General features: G+C 33.5%; 1 pseudogene; it reads left to right on the top strand.

Annotated features, from left to right (window-relative positions):
• The window catches only part of LOC120602068 (60S ribosomal protein L37-like), a 43,322-nt pseudogene extending 32,910 nt beyond the window's left edge, over positions 1 to 10,412 (top strand).
• Positions 10,413 to 11,047: the final 635 nt, after the last annotated feature.

Below are 11,047 nucleotides of genomic sequence, written 5' to 3' on the forward strand. Positions count from 1 at the left end.
GTATTATATGTATATGTAATATACATCTAGTTTTATAATAAATTTATACTATAGTTTATTTTGTTATTTTTTACCATTGTTTTCATTTTTGTCCTGTAAGAAATAGAGCTGTCTTTTAAAAATGGATACCATAATCTTTTCTTTCTAATCATTTATTTAGACTAGATTCCTAGAAGTTAAATTATTAGGTATGGGAGTATAAGGGATATCTATTGTCTTTATGTGCACAACATCTATTTTCCTTCTCCTAGAAATAGCACCTGGGTTTTCTTTTGTAAACTTTCTCCCCTAATCTCCATCCCTGTGATTCAAGCCCCGATTCATGCAGGATGACCCCACACCTGTCCCCAGAAGCTGAACCTATTCACTGACCATAGTGATCGTTTCAGAGAGGAGCGTGTGACCCAAGTTAGGCCAAAAAGACATAATGTGGTGTAATCTTGAGATGTTGCAGAAAATCATTGGGAAGTTGAAGTTCTCCTTCTGCCGGCTTATTAAGCAGGTAGATCATAAATCTAGAGTGTAAGTTGCCATCTCTCACCTTGAGGAAGAGCCTGCCTGAGGGAAAAAAGGCCATCACAGTAGAAAGTAGACCAGATGTGGAGAGAGAGATTCATAATCATGTGTTTGAGCACTGGGTTTCAACGTGAGCACTGCTGGAATTTTCACCTGTGGGAGCCAAACCATCCCTTTTCTCATTAAAGAGTTTTGAGTTAGGTTTCTGCACTTGGAAGCAGAAATGTTGATTTAGTATATTGGCTGAAAAGGGTATGATCTTTATATATGTTGCAAAATTAATTTCTGACAGCACTACTGGTCATGTAGCACTTATTTCTGTGTGCCAATATTGACACAAGTAATATGTACTTTAAATGTAAAAACATTTGTAGAATATTTGTCACATATTTAATATCCTTTTATATTTCTTCTCATTAGTTTTCTTTTAATTTGGAATGATAGTATATTTCTCCATTTTTTAGAGCTCTTTTCGTACTAAAAATACTTGTCAAATCTTTTGTATATTTGTGTTATATTTGTGCAGATATTTCCATGTTTGTTATTTTTTTTACAGATTGTGCTAATACTACATATGTATGAAAGGCTAAGTAGTATGTAGTTTTCTTTTTTTCATAGTTTTTACATTTAGAATTGTTCTTTACCTTCCCAAGATGAATATTTTTAATATTGCACTATGTGTCATTTTAAAATTTAGCCTATACTTCTTTTGGAATCTATTTTGGTAAAGTAATTTTATTTAGGAATATTCTGGGTGTAAGCCACAAGAATTCTGGAGCTGTCAAAAAGTAGGTTGCTTCTCATGAGGAATACAGGCCCGTTTCATGGAACCCACATTCAGGCCCGTTTCATGGAACCCGGCCACGCGTCAGGGAGAGACGGAACCAGGGTGGGCATGCCGTTGGGATTCTGTGTCTGGTTTTCTTCACTGGCCTGTGCTCTCAGTGCATTTCCTCTTCCTTCTCATTTGTTTTTTCTATTCTTTGTCCCAGTGGGAACCATCCAGCCATCCAAAGAAAGACTAAATCCAGCTTTTCCTCTCAATCTAAATTCCCAGGAAAGCGACCCTATTTTTCTAGCTTGGATACAGTGCTTAATGTTGCCCTGAAACGGGTCATATTTGATGAACTCTGGCTTCTCGGAGCCTGTTCTCCATGGATCAGATTCCATAGCAAAGAATTAGGGGAACAGTAGTTATCAGGGAAGGGAAGACATTTTGAGCTAGGGAGACAATCAATAGGCAAGTGGTCATTACAGAGATGAAGACCTTTTGTCCTTCATTATTGATTTATAATATTTTCTTTTCTTATATTAAATTCATAAGTGTGCATGAATGTATGTGTACAAAATTTCTGGACTATGATATTCCGATACACTGTTCTCTGTCAGTTTTTATAATAATTTTTAAATCCATTCTTATAATAAGATAAATTTCCCTTTATTCTTCTTTTCAAATTTGTTATACATATATTCTTCTGGGAAAATTTTGTTGCATATGGGAATGAAATACTTTTGTATTAACTATTCTAACTTGTTAAGGAAAGTTATTACTTTTATTCATTTGTCTTATACCTAACCAGTTTTCTAATGTATGATAATTCTAAAAAAAATTGCAATTCTTTTAGAATTCCAGTTTTATAAATTATATACTTGTCAATAATAATGGTCATTTAATCTTTTTCCTTCTAATTTTACCTTTTACTTATGTCTTATAAAATTGGTCAGAATGTCCAATAAAGCAATGGTTGTGTTAATGGGTGTTGTTATGAGCAAGAGTAATACCTGATATCTGCTGACACCATGCATCAGGTGCTATTAGAAATCTATGTGAATTATCTTATTATTGTTGTTATTTTTCTGATTTTGCCAATGAAGGAACTGCAGCTTAGAGTCAAATTATTTGACCAAAGTCACGTCTAGTACATGGTGGAGTGAGCATGCAAAAACAGGTATCTGTCTGACTCCATAACCAGATTTGTAATGATTATCTAGACTACCTTTTTTAGGAAGGGGAAACCAATTCATTATTTGGTTATATACTGAGAAATCTCAATAGAGTTTTATAACAAAACCTTAAATGTTTTTTGCAGTCCTAAAGAGGTCACCTATAAAACTTTCTGTCTTTGGAGTCTTTTGTGAAAATAATTAGTTAATTCTTTTTGCAACATCCTCCATAGTTAATGGTCTGTTCTAGTGTCCTGTTTTTCTTTTGATAACTGCCTTTTTCTACTAGAAAGTTATCAATATAATCGAGAATTTCATAATTACATTGAATAATCCATCTGAATATTTGTTTCGAGAAGAACTTTAAAATTATAAATAGCTCTGGCCCTAGAGTGAAGTGTATAACCAATAGACTGAATCTTAAAAATTCTCTTTTTTAAGAGAATTGTTTATGTAATTGTTAAATTATATGCTAAAAGATTTCTCTTTTCATTCTTGGTTTAAGAAGGCTAATGTATGCAAAAATTTTTAAACACATGCAAATCTGTTACTTTTTTTGGCATTTGGGCACATTTTTACATTACAGGGTACTGTAACTTGATTTTTAAAAACATGAACAATATCTATACTAATTGAGGCAGGTCTTTGTTGGCATATCCACCTATATTAATATAATAACTGTGCAATTAATCTACTCTGAAAACGTGTGCATTTATTTTCAGGCTGATAGGGAAGAGATAGATTAAATGTGAAGGGAGAACACCCAATGGAGTATGCCAAACATACAGTAGGGTGGACTGTGTTAGTCTAGTTTGGCATAGCCTGTGTGAACCAATCACAGATGTAATTTTCTAGAGGGACCTGCTAACATTCTTCAGACATGAATCCTGACAAACTCAGGTGAGCAAGATTGGCTAGGATTGATTATATCTTTAATATGATTGAAATGTAGTAATTAGTGACTTTATCAATAAAGCAGATGGAAATCTGCATTCCGTTTTGTTGCCTCTCTAGTTTTTATTGTATTGATCAAGTAGGTTGTGTGGTTGAGAGAAGTGACTTTGGTCTAAACTTTGACACTGACTTTTGACCTGTATAATACTTTATCTACTTGAGTTTTATTGCCTTATCCATAAGAGATAATGATACCTTCCATGCAGTCAAAGAAAGAGAAAAAAACCTTATAAAATTATGAGATAAAAAAGGACATTTTATCAAGGTTCAAACCAAAAGGCTTAAATATCTTTGAAGGCTTAAATATCATTCTCAAGATACAGAACTCACAACAAAACTCGGGCCAGAACTCATCCTCTTCCAATAGATCCAATTCTAGATTCTACACTCCTAGTGTCATAGACATAATTTTAATTAAAGCTCCAGCAGCTGTACCAGTCTTACCTGGTAGACAGGTTAATTTTGCTGTTTGTTTTGTAAAATACATACATTTCTGTTTGTTTTATAGATGTTTAAATATGCTATTAGTGATTAGAAGAAATGTACTCATAATAGTTATAAAATGTTAGAATAATGTAATTATATGTAAATGTTACTTTTTTATGCTTTTTGTGAGAGAAATTGAGTAAAAATATAGGACAAGTAATTAAATATGTATCATATTATATTTTCCAAAGATGCCTACATAATCTCCCATTCTATATTTTGGTTTTACATTGTGAGTGAGAAGTGAGTCTATATTTCTTCATCTTGAACCTAGGTGGACTTGTAAGTTCACAGAAGTGACACTCTGGCTTCTCTGAGGCTAATCATAAAATGTGGTGCAGTTTCTACTCTGTAGCCTCAAATACTCACAATGAAACCCTGATCTACTGTGTGTACAGTTCTTTTTCCCAGAGACTGCCATGCTGTGAGGAAGCACAAACTGCCCTATGTGGAGAGACCACATGGAAAATTTCTGAGCCTACATGAAAAGAGAGAGATGGATGGACAGTCCCCACCTGTTACAGATCATTCCTGTCTTATCAAAACCACAAAGTCAGAATCACTTAGCTGAACTCTTTTGAAATTTCTGAATTTCATGATTCCCCGTGGTTGAGAAAACAGAGAAGCATTTAACGGGAGGTTTCTGAGAATTAGGCATATGGAGCCTTGTGAAAAACTGTTTTATCTAATTTTCTATTTGAAGTTATTTACCTGGTTACAATATAAACTTTTCCCTCCCCTGGCAAACTGCTTCATTGTCTTCTGGGAAACCTACAGTATACACCCATATTAGAATGAGCGACATTTTTTTTTTTTTTAATTTGTTAGAAATAATAGAATGTTCTGAATTCCCCATCTGAGTTAATGCAGTATAGACAAGGACAGAGCATTCAGAATGTTCGGATAATTCAAAACTGAGTCCATTCAATGGAAGCGGCTGCTCAGATAGACCAGAGGTTTGGGAAGGTATTACTCATCTATAGGACATGGAATGACAGAGTGCTCAAGTAATCTAGTTGAGATCTTAAGATGTAAGTAGATGCCAGTTGACATCTGGGCTACATGTGTTACACAACTGATGTTCATCAACACGGTATTATTTAATATTACTCTGAATGGCTGTCTAGGTGTTAATGCATCCTGGATATTGAGACTAAAGTAGCATTTTTTTTCCTCCTGACTTTCTGTGAAACTGATCACATTGGAATAGAATTGTCTTTATTTTGATTATTATATTTCTTCAGAACTTTATAAACCTGATCATGGAGATGAAACCTTGATATACATTATTTTTCCTTACTCTACATAATGTATATCATAAATGCAAATATTTAAATCTTATTCACCAGTTTTATTTAAAATTATATTTAAACTTTAACAAAAATGTGCCAAAACTTAGCTATTTCCACATAACTTATCTCATGATATTTAGTAAATAAAAGTCTGAAAATATCACTTCAGCTTATAATTCCCTTCATAAAAAGCAGCAACATAAAACTGAAAAAATATAAGGAACCTCTCCAGATACTTAATGATTCTATAAATAAAATACTGAAATGACTTATTAATGCTTTTACAATAGATGCCAATAAAACACACTCCACACTACATCATTTCTGAGGAAACATTAACCATGAACTTCCCAAAAAATGAGCAATTAAAATAGTAACTATGAATGGTATTGACAGATCATGAGTTAAACACTGCAGGGACTCATGTAGGCAAAAACATTTTATTTCTACATCAGCTAATCTTTTTTATTTTTATTAATGTAATATAATCAAATGGGAATATATTTTAGGATGAATAGCAAGTTTTCACCTTATACTCCTTATTACCAGTTATACTTCCTAGTTACTCTTTTGACTCTTTTTCCTATTTAATCCTGGTGATTTTAAAATTGTACAAGATAAGCTTATACCTCTAATCTCTGACAATCAATTTAATTTATTAATCAGTTTGCATGTTGATTCTTTAAGACGAAAAAATAAGAACACGCTTATATTACTTCCATTCCCATTTTCCTTTCCTCTTAATGTTTAATATCTTAATTTAATATCTAAATTAAGGTTTTCATTGTTACTTTTGTAATTTTAATATAGTTCAACATCTATTAGCAACCTCTTCCTTTATTCCACCTCAGCTCTTCCCTACACTGGCTCAAATCTTATTTTTTCTTAACTATACATTTATATTTTCAAGGTTGCTAATAATTATATTAACATCAGCTAATCTTTACTTTATGGAACAATCTCCAATTCTTTACATCTCTGAAACGAACAAGGTCCTGTGCCACCTGTTACTTTATAAGGTGCTTATACAGGCTTCTGGCTTTTTCCTCAATTACATTTCCATTTATAATTATGTGTGGCCTATGTATAACCTCATACCACAAGTTTTAAAGTTTTTATCTTATTTAATGGTCACTTTTTGTACTGGAAGAACTAATTGCTAAATTGGTTTCTTAAATTGGATTTTTTTTGTTGTTTTCATACATAATGTATGGTGAACTCATTCATAGAACCATTGCGTTTGATTTGTGTGCTCTAATTTATCTATAACTTTTGTTTTCTTGCTAAGGAGCTGTTGTGTTTTTTTAGACTGCTCTGTTTTCTTTTTATTTCTATCAATAAGGCTAGCTCTTGGTATTCTTTAAGATTTTCCACAGAGACAATACTTTATTCACTTCACAAGACATTAAAAACATTGAGGAAAGTTGACAAATGAAACCTGGAAATCAGGATGTTCAAGTGAGGTATGGATACTTTGGATTGACAGCAAGGCTCACTCTGCTACACCAGCTGCTAAGTACACATGATTCAAATTTGTAACTCAGAAAAATATGCTTTAGTTTCATAGACTTTTTAAATTGGAAGTGTCAATTAATGAAATGCCATGAGCAGACTATAATTATAATTAAAACTCATATCATCAGATTTGGCAGTCACTGGGAGTGAGCAAATAACACTTTTGGAGCCATTGTCAATAGTCAATACCTAGGGTCTGTTCTAATTGAGAATTTGTTTCCTTTTCATATTTAAAGAGGAAGAAAAAAAATGTGTCCTCTAATCTAAAATCTTGAAAGAGACACTGTGACTACTTTTCAAAATCTAGTTCTGGGAGTAAAAATGAAAGTATTTTAAAGTTCACGCTGCACTAATTATAGATGCAACTTTGAAACTTCTCCTTCTCTTAGATTTGACAAACGTTACCTAGTGTTTTCATAATGACATAACAGTTTTGTGTAGTACACAATCAAAATGTCATTATAACATAGTACCCAACCACTGAACACGCTGTTCTTTGCCAGAGAATCTTTTCTTAGTACATGTGTTTCAAAAGCACTTACTCTGTAAATGAAAGATTAAGGTTTAGCTGACCTAGATTGAGCTGTAGGGATTTAAAATCCTGGGATCAATCATCCTGGGTCTACCTCAGTTCAATTATTTTTTCAATTATTTGAATGACTCAGTGGAGTCATTCCAGTTTTCTGGACAAAAAAAAATATATTTTATGCTTGCTTTAAAAAAAAAAAATCCAAAATGAAAACAAACAAAACACGGTGAAATCAGCAAGCATGATTAGATGATCCTCCTTTGAATATGATACCATAAGGAGCTTTTTTATATTCTGTTGAGAGAAACTGGAAATTCTCTTGCCGTCTCAACTGGAAATTGACAGAGAAGTATCAAACAGATGTATAGTGTTATTTAGAAATAAATCTGTCTTCACAGAAACATATTTTAAGCTATGACTTGTGTATGATGGTATTTAACTTCTCTTGTTCTTAAGCCCTGAGATGAATGGAAATTCTCTTATCCCTTATTTACGAAGAACCAACAACAGAGAGACCCAACATAGGCAGAGCGAATGCATTTCTCTTTTAAGTCCTATAATTAACTAAATAACAAACATGAAACCTTTGAGGAGTCCCCAGTAAATATGGATTTTTTAAAATGGAATCCTACATAGAGAAGTACTTTTTTAAAAAGTTTGCATGATGTCCAATTTTGCTTGTTTTTTAGGACAAAACAATTATTGAAAGTATTTTTGCAATTTTAAAGACTCCATTTCTAAAGAAAACCAGTCTTATGTAGCAATTTGATTACATATTAAGATACATGATTAAAATATACAATGATAACAATTTTCAAAATACACCTATTTTTCCAGCAGATTTCATTTGAAATTTTACTGTGTATTGTTAAAAGTTTAAAATAGAAACAAAGTAATTAAAATTTAAGGTTATAGTTTTAAAAAATTCATTCAATAATTTACACAGAAAAGAAATAGTACAGACTTCTTTTTTTCACCATAGCGGAATAATAGAACTAAATTTACTCTCTCACGTTAAACAACTAGAAGACAAGACAAAATATATGAAACATCAGTTTTTCAGGCAGTGCCCAAAAGATAGCACAGAATATTCATCCTGAGATAAGGAAAACAAAGTACATGAGTATTACGACTGTCTCAACTCTTGGCCAGGAGTTTCCAAGAGGAAATAAAGTTAAGAGAAACCTCAACAATGCTCAAAGGCCTTGGAAGTCGAAAAGACAGAGTTTGAGGAATCTAACTACCTAGAAAAAGTTGCAGGGCGAAATACTAGATATGAGGAAGCAGCACGGACATACAGCTCCAAATATCTGCATAAGATCCCCTAGAGCAGGGTTCCCCAGCCCCAGGCTGCAGACCAGTACCAGTCTGTGGCCTATTAGGATCAGGCTGCACAGCAGGAGGTGAGCGGCAGGTGAGCGAGCAAAGCTTCAGCTGTGTTTGCAGCCGCTCCCCAGCGCTAGCATCACTGCCTCAGCTCCACCTCAGATCATCGGGCATTAGATTCTCATAGGAGCAACAGTTCCTGGTGCCAAAAACGTTGGGGACTGCTGCATAGAGGTTCTAGTGGAGTACTGCTCTGCACATACATGTGAGGAAATTACTGAAATGAAGAAATGGACCACAGAAAAGAGTAGACCAAGACAATCTTTGGTGCTCACGTGAGGCTGGGAATAATCCATTTACCACCAGCCAAAATGGAAACATCTCCAAATATATAGCACATTGGGTAGAATCCTCAGCAGTATACTGACTTAGTGGTAGAACAAAATTATACTCTATTAGAGGCTTTTCTAAACTTGCTCTTAAAAAATATTAAAAACAAATCTTAAATTTTAAAATGATTCTATTGAAGTTAGTTGCATCCCCAAATAAAGCCAAACAATATTTAACGGATTATAACAAAATCCCAACAGATAAAATCTGCAATGCCTGTAATCTGATCAAAAATTGCTAGGCATGCAAGTATATTGAGAAATATGGTCCATAAGAACTAGATCAGTTGATCATAGAAATAGACCCAGAAATTACCCAGATGACAGAATTTGCAGAAAAGGATGTGAAAACAACAATTATAAGTATAGTCCATATGTTCAAGAAGGTAATGTAAAATGAACAATATGGAAAGAGAAATAGGATATAAAAAAGACCCAAATGAATTTCTGGAGAAGAAAATATATAATATTTGAGGTGAAAAATACACTCAAATATTTTGATTAATAACAGGTTCAATGTTGCAGAAAATTATTTGAAATTGAAGACAGCAATGGAAAATATATGAAATTAATTATAAGGAGGAAAAAACTTTAGGTATTTCTCTATAAATATAATTTCCATTTTTCTCAAAATGGAGCTTTTGATTTATATTAAGCAGTGGAGATCCCAAGGTTTTACTTTCTGACTAATAAAAGAAATATCGATCAACCATTTTGCCAGTTAAAAGGAGATTCCTTCGCTTTAGAAGGAGACCGTGTTGACATCTCATAAAATAAAGTCTACAAGGTACATAGTCTTCCATCCTTGTCAAAGATAACACCCTTAGAAAATAATTTGGAGTTAATTTCAAGCCATAGAACAATGGGGAGTAAAGTATCCAATGTACTATCCCATTAAATACAGATTTTAGCCTATATAATTCCATAAAAAATCAATGTTACCAAACTATCAGTGTAGCCATTCTTTTCAATGACAGGTCTGAAGATGATTTGGCAAAAAAGATTAAAAAGCAATATTTTAAAATATATATTTTAAAAATCTGAGCAATATGATCAATATTCTAGAGTATCTACCTTTGAACAATTTTAAGTCTTCACATACTTGTTCACACAAACTAACTAGTTACTCTTCTCTTCTGGCCTCTTTGGTCTCAACTGCAGAAGTGAGAAGAGGAAGGGAATGTCATTATTCGGAAAGTGTCAACATAAGACAGACACATTATGCCGCCACTGTGACTCTAAGGCCCAGCAGCTTCAGAAGTCTACCTGTGGCAAATGTGGCTCCCCTGCAGGTGTAAGAGAAAGTGTAACTGGAGTGCCGAGGCTAAATGACGAAATGCCACCGGGACTAGTCAAACGAGGCCCCTAAAAATTGCTTATTGCAGATTCAGGCATGGATTCAGTGAAGGAACAACACCTAAACCCATGAGGGCAGCTGTTGCAATGTCCAGTTTGTCGTAAGAATTTCAGGGATTAGTTGTACAATACATGTTCCGGTTTAAAAAGAAAGTGTACTCATATATGTAAAATAAATGCACTTATCTAGTGTGTCTGTTAGATATTAGCCAGTTAATTTTTTAAGGATATATACTATGCTGATTCAGGTTTAAGTTTTGAAAGACTTGATTTTAATATATACCTTTAAGGTAATTCATTTGTTTAAGTTACTGCAGGTTCATTTTAATTAATGCTTGTTGTTGATATGTGTTAGGAAGATTCCCTCTTGATGTCTACATAGTGGTCAAGGAAGAGAGTAGGAATATTTGAAATCAGTTCTGCAAGCTAGTTAAATGAAATGGGACTACAACACAGCCATGTTTTATTTCATTGAAAAATATTGCCTTGTTCACCTAAGGACCCTCCAAACCTATGCTGGTAATCTCCACAGTGTTACAGTGAAGGTTATTTTAAGAAACATTAGCCTTTGTTCTGTACAAGGTCAGTGTTTCTCACGTGTCCTTGGATTACTAGCACCAGAATCACCTGGGGAGCCTGTCAAAAATGCTGATTCTTAGTCATAATACCAGACATATTGAATAAAAATCTTTGAAGAGCTTTGCGGAATCTGCATTTTAAATACGCTTTTCAAATGAGTC

Source organism: Pteropus medius, unplaced genomic scaffold, assembly GCF_902729225.1.
Source record: "Pteropus medius unplaced genomic scaffold, Ma_sr-lr_union100, whole genome shotgun sequence".
In the NCBI taxonomy this organism is placed as follows: Eukaryota; Metazoa; Chordata; class Mammalia; order Chiroptera; family Pteropodidae; genus Pteropus; species Pteropus medius.